The sequence below is a fragment of the Mesoplodon densirostris genome, chromosome 10, assembly GCF_025265405.1.
Source record: "Mesoplodon densirostris isolate mMesDen1 chromosome 10, mMesDen1 primary haplotype, whole genome shotgun sequence".
NCBI classification, from domain to species: Eukaryota; Metazoa; Chordata; class Mammalia; order Artiodactyla; family Ziphiidae; genus Mesoplodon; species Mesoplodon densirostris.
This window is the reverse complement of record NC_082670.1, coordinates 80,142,936-80,155,546: the sequence shown is the minus strand read 5'-3', so window position 1 is coordinate 80,155,546 and position 12,611 is coordinate 80,142,936. Positions and strand designations below refer to the sequence as shown.

The window sequence follows — 12,611 nt, the reverse complement described above, 5'->3', positions numbered from 1 at the left end:
TCAGACAAGTGAGAAAATGCAGAAACAAAGGGAAACAGTCAAACAGGACAAAACAGTAATAGTTCAGTTAGTAAACAAAGCCAAGAACCTTTAGTTCCTCCTCAAGGGCTATAGATAATATTCACAGCCATATCCTGTGAGCTGTCTTGTAGATACTGAAACCCCCAGGAGGTGGGAGAAGTCAACTACATGATGACTAGACTGTAGCCATGTTAGAAGGTGCCACAATTCCGAGAATTGGCCTCAAGGAAGTGGGAACAAACCGACACTGGAACTGAAGATTAACTGTACTTAAAACAGTCAAGATGACACTGGTCAGACCACCCCATGACCAGTTTCAAGATGACTGTCGGAGCTGACTGTGCTGTTTCTGCATGTAGCCCCTTCCCCCTCGGCCTGTAAAAGCTCTTGCCCACTGGTAATGGCGGGTGGGGCAGGGGGAGTTGGCCTTTGGACAGGAGTCCGCCTCCACCCCCCCTCCCCCCACCCCCATTTGCCAGCATCCAAATTAAAGCAAACTTTCCTTTCCACCAACCTTGCCTCTTTATTGGCTTTTGAGCGGCGAGCAGCTGGACCCCCGCTGTCAGTTACACTGTTACATCAGAGAGTCGATTCTCCTCGTCTTGGCCATGCTCCCTGACTTTAAGGGACCACACTGGCCTAGAAGATCATTATTTCAGGAACTGAGGAGAGGAAACCACCACAGAGGATGCTTCATTATTAATGATTCTTAATGATACCACTTATGGAGATCTCATTATGGGCAAGTTATACCAAGTGCTTTGCAGGCTTTATTTCAGTTAAATCCCACAACAACCCTCTAGTATTGTCCCAGTGTTCACATGTGGAAACTAGGCCTATGGTCGCTATAGGACTTTCCCAAGGACTCTCAGGTTATACGTGGAGAGTCTGGGCAACCCAGGCAGTCTGACTCTGGAGCCCACACTTACATTTACAGTACAACTGGTGGGTCTCTGTATAGAAACGTCCTCCTCTGCTTAAATCCTAGCTAACTAAAGACAAGAGTTGTACAATGAAGGTGAGGTGCAAGATATAGCTTACTCTTGCTACTTCACTAACTTCAGGAAAAGTACCAATATTTGGTGATTTCTGTGCTGGGGGCTTTGCACAGGTCACTTTATCCAATCATCACAACCACTCTGCCAAAGAGACAGTGCTATCCTGTTTCCCTATGCAGCATTGGCTATGGGCTGAATATTTGCCTGAAAACTAAAATTGCATTTGATGAAGAGGAGTGAATCACTGCTAATCCATGGTGGACCATAACGCATAAGATGTTGCATTCCTGGAATCAGTGAGGACTCCCAAGGGCTCCGTTCAAAATCTTTCAGTTAGGGTTTCCTTTAGAGATCGGGGGTTTTCACCCAAAGTCTGTAATTAGCCCTTGGATTTCAAAACATTTAGAAAACAGTTGAGAGAGTCAAACAGAAAATAGGATGCATGTAGCAGACATGGGACTTTGGAACTGCCAATCTCTTCCAAAACCACAGTTGTAAGCATGTGACTCCGGCTTGGCCAGTTAGAGAGCTTCTCTACCGTTCGGTGTATGGACATAGAGAGAGAAGCCCTGGAAGGGGTGATACAGACTAGACTTCAGGCTACTGTAAGTCATCCTGCTCATATTTGGAGAAGTCTGATGCAGGACAATCCCCCAGAGGAAAGGGAGACAAAAGATAAAGGGAGGAGAAGAATTGTCTACAGCCACCCCATCCTTCATAGTTAAAAGGTTGAAAAGGGACTTTTCTCTGGAGGCTCATTTGAAATGGGGTTTCCTTACTTGGCATCAAGAGTCCTGGCTACAACTTGGGCCCAGATTGCCTGCCTCCTAGAGGAGCTCTTTAACCTTGAGGTTCTAGAACTCAATCACCAACTATTTGTTGAGATCCCACTTGGAGCCCAACACTGTCTGAGGCACAGTAGGTGAAGTGCATCCCTGCCCCAGAGATGCTGATGATGAATCTGAAGCAACACGACTGACTGAAGAACAAGCAAGCGTGTAACAGCATTCTGCGCAAGTCGGCAGTACAGCGTCAGTCCTACCTGTGGCCAAATCGATTTCTCTACCTTAACCCACCATAAAGCAGTTGACTTTGTGTCAGTTGTGTCGGCCACCCCATGCCCACAGACAATTACATGCCCTCCAAGAGCCAGCCCCACGGTCTCGGGTTAGCCAATCAATTTTAATGCATGCTTAAGAGATTTTTCGAAGTCTGCGAGTCCTCGCGTAAGAGGATAGATCATGTCATAATTAAAGCGTTAGAAAAGCCCAACTGAGGATTCTCTTTCCACCAGCAGATATCTTTAGGTCAAGAGGGGCTATAAAAACCGGCACATCATTTTCATTCCTTTAAGACAGGCAAAAAATGGCTTTGAATGTAAATAGACGTTCTTAGCAATTTTCCTCTAAAGCTCCATATCGTGTTCCAGTGAGGCTCCAAAAAAGTTAAGAATTGTGGGCATTCTGAGCTGCAAGCTGATGGGGTGGTATTGTTTTGAAGAAGTGAAAGCCCATGATATTGCATGAATCATTTTTTAATTAGAAATAAGCCAGAGTCACAGATAGTTATGGGAAAGGGAAGCTTTGTGACAGGGCTCCCCTTACAACTCTGCCCCTCTCTTATCTCTCTGGTGACTCCTGCATATTCCAGAGTTATCCATTTGGAAAAAGGAATATGCTCAAGGCAGTGAATCAGCATTTATCTGTGACACCCCTATCAAGGGTTTGCTTTATACTCTCCTTTCAAGGATCTGTTGTCTATCTGAGCAGGGTTTTTTTTTTTTTTTCTCTTTTTTTTTTTTCTTTTTAAGTTTGAAGATCTTGTTTGTGGTTAATTTTTATTTCTTTAATCCTTCGAAAGAATGACACTCAATGGAAATGAAAAGTAGTGCAAAAGTTTAAAAGAAAATTATTTCCAGTAAAACCTAAGAACTCCCCTCATTCTGGGTAAGGTTTCATGATGCTGCAGTTAAAAATATAGCTTCTTTATATAGAATATCTTATGTCAACTGTTGACCTGACTCTTAAAATACACATCTATACCCTCAAACTCACCCGAGGTCATACAAAAGAATGAACATATTAAAATAGGAAATACGTTAAGTTTATGATCCTTTTAAATGGGACATCGGATCATGTCCCTCCCCTATACTTTGTAAAGCCAACCAGGACCTCATCACAGGAGGCCTTGCAGGCCACAGAGGACTCAGGATAGGACCCAGTCTCATCTCCCCTGACTCTGCCCCACACTCTCGCCTCCAGCTTTCCTGCTTCATGGCGGTTACTAGATTATGTCAGACAAGCTCCCGCCTCCGAGCCCTGGCATTTTTTTTGTCCCTCCTGCCTGGAATTCTCTCCTTTCCTCCCTCCATTCTGTATTTGACTGAAATGTCATTTTCTCAGAAGGGCCTTCCCCAAGTTCCCAACCTAAAATAGAGCCCCATTTCCTCCTATCCCTTAAACTTGCCTTATTTTTCTTCATAGGGCTCACGATCACCTGTCATCATATTATAGAGTTATTTGTTTGTCTGTACCTTCCACTAGCAAGTAAGTGTCCGAGGACAGGGCCATTGTCTTTGGCACTTAGAACAGTGCCTGGCATCTCAGGGGTGCTCAAAAACACTGAGTGAATGAATGAGTGACAATATTTCTTTAGAATCTAGACCTTTCTCTGGGCCAGGTACTACACTAAATACTTCACTTGTATCATCTTTAGTCCTCATAACAACTCTATGGTGTAGATGCTACTATTTTCCTGGCATGTAGATGATGGAACTGAGGCACAGGGGGGTAAAGTAACTTGACCAAGGTTGCACAGCTAAAAAGTCACAGGCCTAACTGGAGCTCAGAGCCCATGCTCTTAAATATTAAGTCAACCCTTTAGATACTCCCAGGGGTCCCCCCACCTCCAGAGCAGCTTCACTGTGTGCTCTCCCCAGAGCCCGCACCCCAGGATACTGTCTTAGAGCAGTGCTGTCCAATAGCAACAGAATGTGAGCTACACATGTCCTTTTACATTTTCCAGAAGCCACGTTAAGGACAGATGAAATTAATGTTAATAATATGTTATACTTACCCAGTATATCCAAATTTAATCATATCTTTATAATATGAAAAATTCCTAATATAAAAATCATACAAATATAAAAAAATAATGTGATATTTTAAATTCTTTATTTAGAGTAAGTCTTTGAAGGCCGGTAGATACTTTAGACTTTCCGCCCATCTCCATTCAGACTAGCCACGTTTTTCAGTGCTCATTAACCATGTGTTGGGTGGTGGCTACTATGCTGGACATTGCACTTGTGAAAAGGGGTTGATCTCTGGAGTTAAGGAGATCTGGTTCCAATCCTGCTCTTATTGTGTGACTTTTCCCCAGCTGTTAAACTGGGGTTCTGATACCTACGCCACGGGACTGAAGTGAAGATTAAATGAGTTTTCCATATGTAAGGCTGCACATCCCTAGCACAGGAGCTGGCCAATCGATGCTCTGGACAGATGGCTTTCCCTCCCACCCAGAAAAGAGAAGCTCTGAGCACAGCCTTCAGGGCCTCTCTCCTCACTCCAGTTGAGCCCTTTGAGCCAGTGCCTCTGCTTCCACTGTCTGCCAGGGGTGGGGAGGTCTCCAGTGGCAGAGACACTGGCTCGAGGCCTTCTCCCCTGGACCATCCGCCTGGGCTTTGGAGAATAGGTGAGCCTCCTAGCCCCCTTGCAGGGCACATTTATAGGGCTCTGCATTTCCCCAGGGGTCTCTTCCTGGACAAAATAACCCTTAAATCCCCAAGGTGAGCAATCAGCTATCTCTCCTATCAGAGGAAGAGAAAGTTTCCGTCTCCCTACTGAGAAAAATCCGAGACTCTGAGCATCTTTGGGCTGGAAGGGAGTTTAAAGAGCCATTACTTCAACCTGTGGTTTCACGAAGGAAGAAACTGTGGTCTAGAGAGCAGATACAACCTGCTCAGGCACACACAGTGATGGTACAGGCTTAAAACTAGACCCTTTGTGTTTACAGTCTATCTGAACACACGCAGAGATGGAGCCATAGAGATTTCCCTATATGGACAGCTGACACCGCTGTACGGGACACGTTCATCTTTGTCTTTTCACAATCTGCATTTCATTCTCAGCACTAGAAACTCGGGAGAAGCAGGGTAGTGTGACATAGTCTCTATTCCCGAGAGCCTTCAACTGTGTTTTCTTGCCAGTTTTCAACCCTTGATCTTTTGGTGCCACATAGAACTTGAATGTAATTCACGTTAGCCTATTTGTGAGTAATTGAAGTAAACCAAAACTTATTTGACCATCAGTTTCATAGCATTAAAATACAACATTAAAGATGTCATCTCTGTTTTTCTGTGGGGGCCTCTCACTGTTGTGGCCTCTCCCATTGTGGAGCACAGGCTCCGGACGCGCAGGCCCAGCGGCCATGGCTCACGGGCCCAGCCGCTCCGTGGCACGTGGGATCTTCCCGGACCGGGGCACGAACCCGTGTCCCCTGCATCAGCAGGCGGACTCCCAACCACTGCGCCACCAGGGAAGCCCCATCATCTCTGTTTTTGATGAGAGGCTCTGCTTCAGGTAACAGACTTTTACCCATTAGCCTAAGGATTTTTTTGGATTGTAATCTCAGCTTACATACAAGGCAAACGGAACGCAGTTCTATCAACTTCAGTGCCTTTTAAATGGTGGAAAGGAAAAAACATAATGACCCCATTAGGCTGTTAAATGTGCTGAACCCCGACAAATTCTCACCGTCACGATCCTTGAGTATTTGTCTATAATCCCTCAGCAAATATACCTTTTATTCAACTACAGAGTTGTAGACACTCCAGACACAAGTGCCATTAATTAACACACTCAGCAAACTCTCAGAGCCATTAATTATCAAAGGTAGCCTGTTCCACGCTTGGCTCGAAAATTCTATTATAACAGGAGAGCACAACTAGAGCGAAGGAATATGCTGGAGGAAGGTCACCCTCAAAAGCACAATAAGAAGAAGCTGCCAGACAAAGTAAATGACAAAGCACGCAGGCCTCTTAGCTTTTCCTTTGCCCCTTGGAGGATTGGAAGGAAGGGAAAGTGTTTCACATTGTAGGGACTTTCGTTCTCAAAATTAGTTTCGTTCGTGGAAGACGGAAGGAAATATAAAGTAATCCTTTTTCATTTCCACTGAGTCATGGGGAAAAGTAATATCAGCTAAAGATTTAGAGACAGATAAAGGCTGTTCTTCATCAACTCCGTCAGAACCAGGAAGCCTTTTAGGGAGAGTCTTTGCGAGGCACGGATATAGGGACATGAATGTCCACGGACCAAACAGGGAAGACAGAAGCCTTACTTCCTTCCAGTGGGACACGAGAACATGCCCACGAGCAGCACGAGCTGCCTAGGGGTGGGTTTGCTCTGCTTCGTCTCCCTGCCAACACCTAGCCTCAAAGCTTGTGTAGCTTCATTTGCCAGGACACGAGGGGATCAAAGAGGAGATAAGCCCTGCCGGGCTGCCTAAATCACTCACAGCCACAAGCGCTGGCATCATCTTTCTTGCATGGTCACTATTCTTTTTTTTTTTTTTTTTTTACTTTTTTTTTTTAACATCTTTATTGGAGTATAATTGCTTTACAATGGTGTGTTAGTTTCTGCTGTATAACAAAGTGAATCAGTTATACATATACATATGTTCCCATATCCCCTCCCTCTTGCGTCTCCCTCCCACCCTCCCTATCCCACCCCTCTAGGTGGTCACAAAGCACCGAGCTGATCTCCCTGTACTATGCAGCTGCTTCCCACTAGCTATCTACCTTACGTTTGGTAGTGTATATATGTCCATGCCACTCTCTCGCTTTATCTCAGCTTACCCTTCCCCCTCCCCGTATCCTCAAGTCCATTCTCTAGTAGGTCTGCATCTTTATTCCCATCTTACCCCTAGGTTCTTCATGACATTTTTTTTCTTAGATTTCATATATATGTGTTAGCATACGGTATTTGTCTTTCTCTTTCTGACTTACTTCACTCTGTATGACAGACTCTAGGTCCATCCACCTCACTACAAATAACTCAATTTCATTTCCTTTTATGGCTGGGTAATATTCTTTGTGTTTGATTTATCCCTTCAAAGAGAAGAGTGACAATGCTGAGTCTGTGGCCACTCAATAAGGACAGCCCCGGGGTGAGCCCCAACCTCGCCTCAGGGCAGAGGTCTGCATCTCCCCTCCTGAGGGGGGCTGGCCACATGGTGCCCGAAGCTGTTTTCTGTGCCCCCCTCAAGGTGACAAATGTGGAGGATTGGGAAACAGACCCTGTTTAAAGGGAAGTTAAGTAACACCCTCTCATAGTAGGAAGTTGTGTTATTGATTCGCATGTGTAACCAGCCACAGAGGAACAGTTTTGAGTGAGAAAAAGTGCCGGGAAGTTGCCCTGCTCTCTTGAGCCCATCCTCACATCACTGGGTTTCTGGCCACTGCACTTGGGCAAGGGTAACCCCTTCCTGGCTGTTAAATGGAAGGATAATTGCATCGCCTCGGTTCATAATCAGAGTGGCTCTCTGATCCTTCCCATTTCTTCTCCCCCAGCTTCTTTTTTACCCACGTACTGTAAGAGATTGCCATCAGCAGCTTTTGTGGTCCAATTTCTGAGACCGGTTTATTAAGAAAAAGCTGAAAAGCAGGGGTCAGGGTTGCCTGCCCTTAGAAAATGGCTCACCTTGCTTTTGCTGTGAGCAAAATGACTTTCCATGGCTGTCTGCCTGTATCTCGAGCCTGCTACAAACCAAGAGTTACTTTAAAAAAAAAAAAAAAAAAAAAGAGCTATTACAGAGGAATTTTATGTTAGGGTCTCATAGCTTTGTTTTGTGGGTGAGTGTAGTTACTTTGTTTTAAAACCATTTCTGTGTCAGCTTTGGGATGGATGCAAAACTAGTTAATTTATTCATCCTTGTGGGCAAGAGGCACTACCTGTGATGGACAATACTTGTCCTGTACGCGTGGCTCTGCTAAGAAGGCAGAGGACAGACAACCTTAGTAGAAGTTGAATATTTGCCACTGAAGGCTCCTGAAACCTGTCTCCAGCAACTGAATTGCTTTGGGCCTTCGGAGCATTTTACTGGGAGCACACCCTGGAATTGAATGAAGAGGGAGACAAGCTTGGAGGCTTCGCCTTCACACTTAATAATTCCCTGCCAGTCCAGGCCACACTCCAGATGGTTAGATCAGAATCTCTAGGGCTGGGGTGAAGGCTTGGCATTGTTTAGACCTCCCCAGGGGGTCTAAACCTCAAAGCAGCCTAGGTGAGAAAAACTACTTTAAAGAAACAGGAAGGCAGATTGCGTTTTTATGGTCCCCAAAGTTCCTTTGACACTCTACCCAGGTAGATTACCTGGGATCAGCTCCCACCCAGGTTCATCTTTAGAAAGAGAGACAGTGATCTGTTTTCTTAGCTTCAAGAGAGAAGGGGCCTCCTCCCCTGGGCCTCTAGGATGGAGAGGGACGGGGTTTATAGGGAAGAGTCTCCTTCATTGACACAGTAAGAAAAGGTTCCCTTGAATATATGCAGAGGGTGGTTGGAACTGTTGGAAACAGAGGACTCTGCCTGATGGAAGCCTGATGATGCCCGCATGTTTAAGGAAACATTGGTGTGGTTCAGTTCAGACCCTGGCTGGGATCCCCTGGCCCCCTGCTTTTGCCCTGTACTTACTCTGGACAACAAACTGCAAATCGACTCCAAAGACTTTCCTGAAGGTTTCAGGGAGAGATGGGCGAAAGGATTACAGCCCACACAGCAGATCTTACTCAAAACTTACTTACATATATATGTGTTAGCATACGGTATTTGTTTTTCTCTTTCTGACTTGCTTCACTCGGTATGACAGATTCTAGGTCCATCCACCTCACTACAAATAGCTCAATTTCGTTTCTTTTTATGGCTCAGTAATATTCCATTGTATATATGTGCCACATCTTCTTTATCCATTCATCGGATGATGGACACTTAGGTTGCTTCCATGTCCTGGCTATTGTAAATAGAGCTGCAATAACTAACACACCATTGTAAAGCAGTTATACTCCAATGAAGATGTTAAAAAACAAACCAAACTTACTTACGTCTTCTCCACCGGACTGTTTTATTTTCCTTCCTAATTCAAAGCTCCCCTCTCCACAAATCTCTTCTACCCTGCAGAGCCACGGGGCCTCCCTTCTGCCTCCATACCCTGCTCTGTAAACAGCCCCTGCTCTGAGCTCCGTGATGCCACCTGTTCCTCCTCCAGCGTGGCCTTGCAGGGGGAGGGGACAGTCCCAGCTCATCTTCACTGTGTTCCTTAGGAACACAGAAATACTTGAAAAGCACGTGTTCAGGGGGATCAGTCAAACCTCAGACATTCTGGGCTTCTGTTCTCAGAACTCCAAAAGCCCACATTTTCTGGACTGCTCACCCGGCACCCGATTATCTACTGCCTTGCCTCACCCTGTGTGATGGGTTTCCCCAAATGGGCTGGAAGCACCTCGAGGATCTCATTATTCAACTCTGCACCCTCCTTAGAGCCTTCTTCATGCTTCAGTAAATACATCTGTTGATACGCCCACATGGCATTGAAAACACCACTGCCTAAAGGTGAGATCAAAGGGAAGTGGGGACCTGAAGGGCACGTAGTACATGTAGTCCAACCAGAAGATGGCAAGGTGAGTCCACTGCCCAGATGTGCCCTCTTGGATAATGAAGCCGAATCTCCCCCCTTGTAGCTGAGCACTGACTTTCACTTGCTTTGCCGCTCGTGGGCCTCTGCTGCCTGGTGGCCTCTGCCTGGCAGCGCAACACAGAGAGTAAGCAGGGATGAGGGCAGCAACAGAGGCTCACACTGGTGGGTCCTTCTGATGCGGTAGGCACGGCTCTGAGCGCTTTACGTGTGTTCACCCACTCAGTCCTTCCCGCAGCCCCAACCTTGCACATCTTACGTCACCCCCACACACACGCAGCCAGTAAATGACGCGGCTGGGCTTCCGCCCCAAGTCTCAAAGTCCGACACGTTCACTCGCTGTGCTCTGGCAATGAAAAGCGGACTCTGCTTCCCACAAGCTTCCAGGCTAGCTGGAGAGAAGGAACTGCTGAAGACAGAGCCTTAAGTAGCCAGGCGGACCGCTTGAATGCCAAGGCCATGTGAGGCATGCTTTGCAGAAGCATCAGAAGCAGACTGACAGAAGGCCTGCTCAGGAATGGACGCACAGGCATCCAGGGAGATTCAGAAATTGCAGGGCTGGTGTCGGGAAGGGCGGGTGAAGGACATAACACAGGGCCACAGTGTTCAAAAGACCAAAAATAAAACCGAGGGAGACTTCTCCTAGGACATAAATCTGCCCTCGACAGGTGAGGCGGAGGAAAAGAAAGAGCACATCCATTTTCAGGCCTGCACAGGTGCCTCTGACTCAGAGTCAATAATCGTTCAAGGACAAGGGCAATGATGAATGACCAGGAGATGACGCACGTGTGCAAGCAAGAGGGGTGGTGCTGGGAACAAGAGGGGAAGATCCCAGCGTCACACAGGAATGAGACAGGCCCCCTTCTGCAGGGGGTGGGGAGGATGCAAACTGACTGGTACCCACCCCCTACTTTCCACGCCTCACTTACAGACATCAGTGGACCTGGGGAGGCGGGGAGGGGATCCTGAACCGAAGTGGGAAGGCTGAAGCAGAAGTGAGTTGGTTTCTGTGTTCTGGATCCTGGAAGGGAGCAGATGTAATTCCAAAGGGATGCCCTGCCTGCCCTTTGCTCTCTGGCCTTCTTATGACCTTACAGAAAAAGCATAGCACTAGACTCACTAAAAACTCACTCCATGAACCAGAGGCTGAAGTGTGTGCCCGTGTGTCCTCACCCAGTGGGGTTGAATGGGCCCGTATTGAGGTATTGAGCATATCCTTGAACTATACACCAGAATGCGCAGGAAGCTGGGGCTTTGCACCTTGGCCTCCCAGGTCTGTGTCCACAGTGTTGCACTCAAAGCCATAAATAGCAAACAGTAAGTGAAAAGCCATGTAAATCTTCACTGAAGTCTCTGGAAAACCCTGAAGGAAAGTCCATTTGTGCTTCTCCACAGTGGTTCTCAAAATCTCTTCATATATCACACCCATGGTAGCTGCCCCTAATGTCTCCTAAGAGCCCTTTCTTTCAACCTCCCCCAAATTGGATGAAATCTAGCCTGTAAGATTCTGCTCTTTCCCCCCCTCCTATTTAATTTTCCCTTTCCTGGAATGGTTTGCCCTTGTAATGTCCTCCAAGCAAGTTAGCCCCAGCTAATCCAGCTCCTGACCACACCCACGTTACTAATCCCAGTAAGTAAGGCCCAGAAGCCAAGGCTCCGGCAGCTTCTCCTTTGGGGTAAAGAGAGGGTATCAGAGCTATGAAATACATTTCTATGAGCTAGGAATTATCTTTTTTTTTTTTTTTTTTTCCGCAAGTAAGATTAAAGGGCTTCCCCCACTTTCCTATTTTATAAGTAGAAGTCCTTTGTTTTAGGCCTGGCCTAAATCCTTCAGGTAACTTGGCCTTGAAGCAAAGCTGATTCTGCATGCTACATACTAGCTCAAGAATTCCCCCAATCCAGGGGCGGGTGCCTCAGACTCATATGGAGGCTTGTTAACAAGCACAGATTCTTGGCTTTCTCTCCACAGCTGCTAATTCAGAATGTGGAGGACAGGCTGGAGAAATCTGTGTTTTTCTTACAAGCTTACCAGGTACTTCTGATAATGTCTATGTTTGAGAATCTATTCTTATCTAATTCAAGGTCTGAATTGGCTTCATTTTGTATATAAGACTTGCGTCCTTAAAACAGATTAAGAGACCATGCGGTTGACCTCTGGGGCCTAGGCTGTGGGCAGAAGCCACAGAACAGGTGAAGGTCCAGGGAGTATGGGCATCAGCAGGGCTGGAATCCACCTATGTCACGCCACCGGCCCACATATATGGCTTCGTGTAACATGTTAATGGCAATCTAAGAGATCGGCAGTAAGCAAATTTACATTTTGTTTATTGCCATGATTCAAAAAAAAATGCTATTTGTTCTAACTGAATGTCTGGTTTATGTTCTGTCATTTCCAGGCACCAAAGGAACTCAAACAAATCCCAAGGCATAAGGAAATGGGGCTCGTGCTTTAGGACCCTGCGGCACTGAAAATGAAGCTAAGCAGACTTTATTACATCCTACAATTTGACAACCTTTTGCACAGCATTTTATTATGCTTGTGGAAGCAATCGGGGTTATGTTTCAATCACAAGGACTGACAGGCTGCCTTCAAAACGACGGCACCCGTGGCCCTTCCACACTTCCTTGGCTATGTACTTAGAATAGAACCTTTTCTAAATTGTCCCTTGGCCTGGATGGAAATAAAATGATAGTTAAAATATTTAGCTTGCATGTTGGCTAACTTAAAACTTGACATTTGGGGTCCTCTGAAAGGCACAACTGAGGATGTTGATCTCTCAGATCTCCTGTGCTTCCCCTAAACCAAAGGTTTGTTAAGGCTGAGAGAAGATTTACAGAGTTTCCTTTGTGGTAGGTAAGATAATAGAATGAGAAATGTCCACCTTTTCCTCGGTTATATTCTCTTCCTGC

General features: G+C 46.1%; 1 protein-coding gene across 14 annotated transcripts in view; it reads left to right on the top strand.

The window, feature by feature from the left end:
- Window positions 1-12,367, top strand: part of FHIT (fragile histidine triad diadenosine triphosphatase) — a 1,490,046-nt gene extending 1,477,679 nt beyond the window's left edge. For all 14 annotated transcript variants that reach the window (XM_060109929.1, XM_060109922.1, XM_060109919.1 and 11 more), the window contains one exon: window positions 12,098-12,367. The gene's annotated coding sequence lies outside the window, so the exon portion shown is untranslated. The remainder of the gene's footprint in view (window positions 1-12,097) is intronic.
- The last annotated feature ends 244 nt before the right edge of the window (window positions 12,368-12,611 follow it).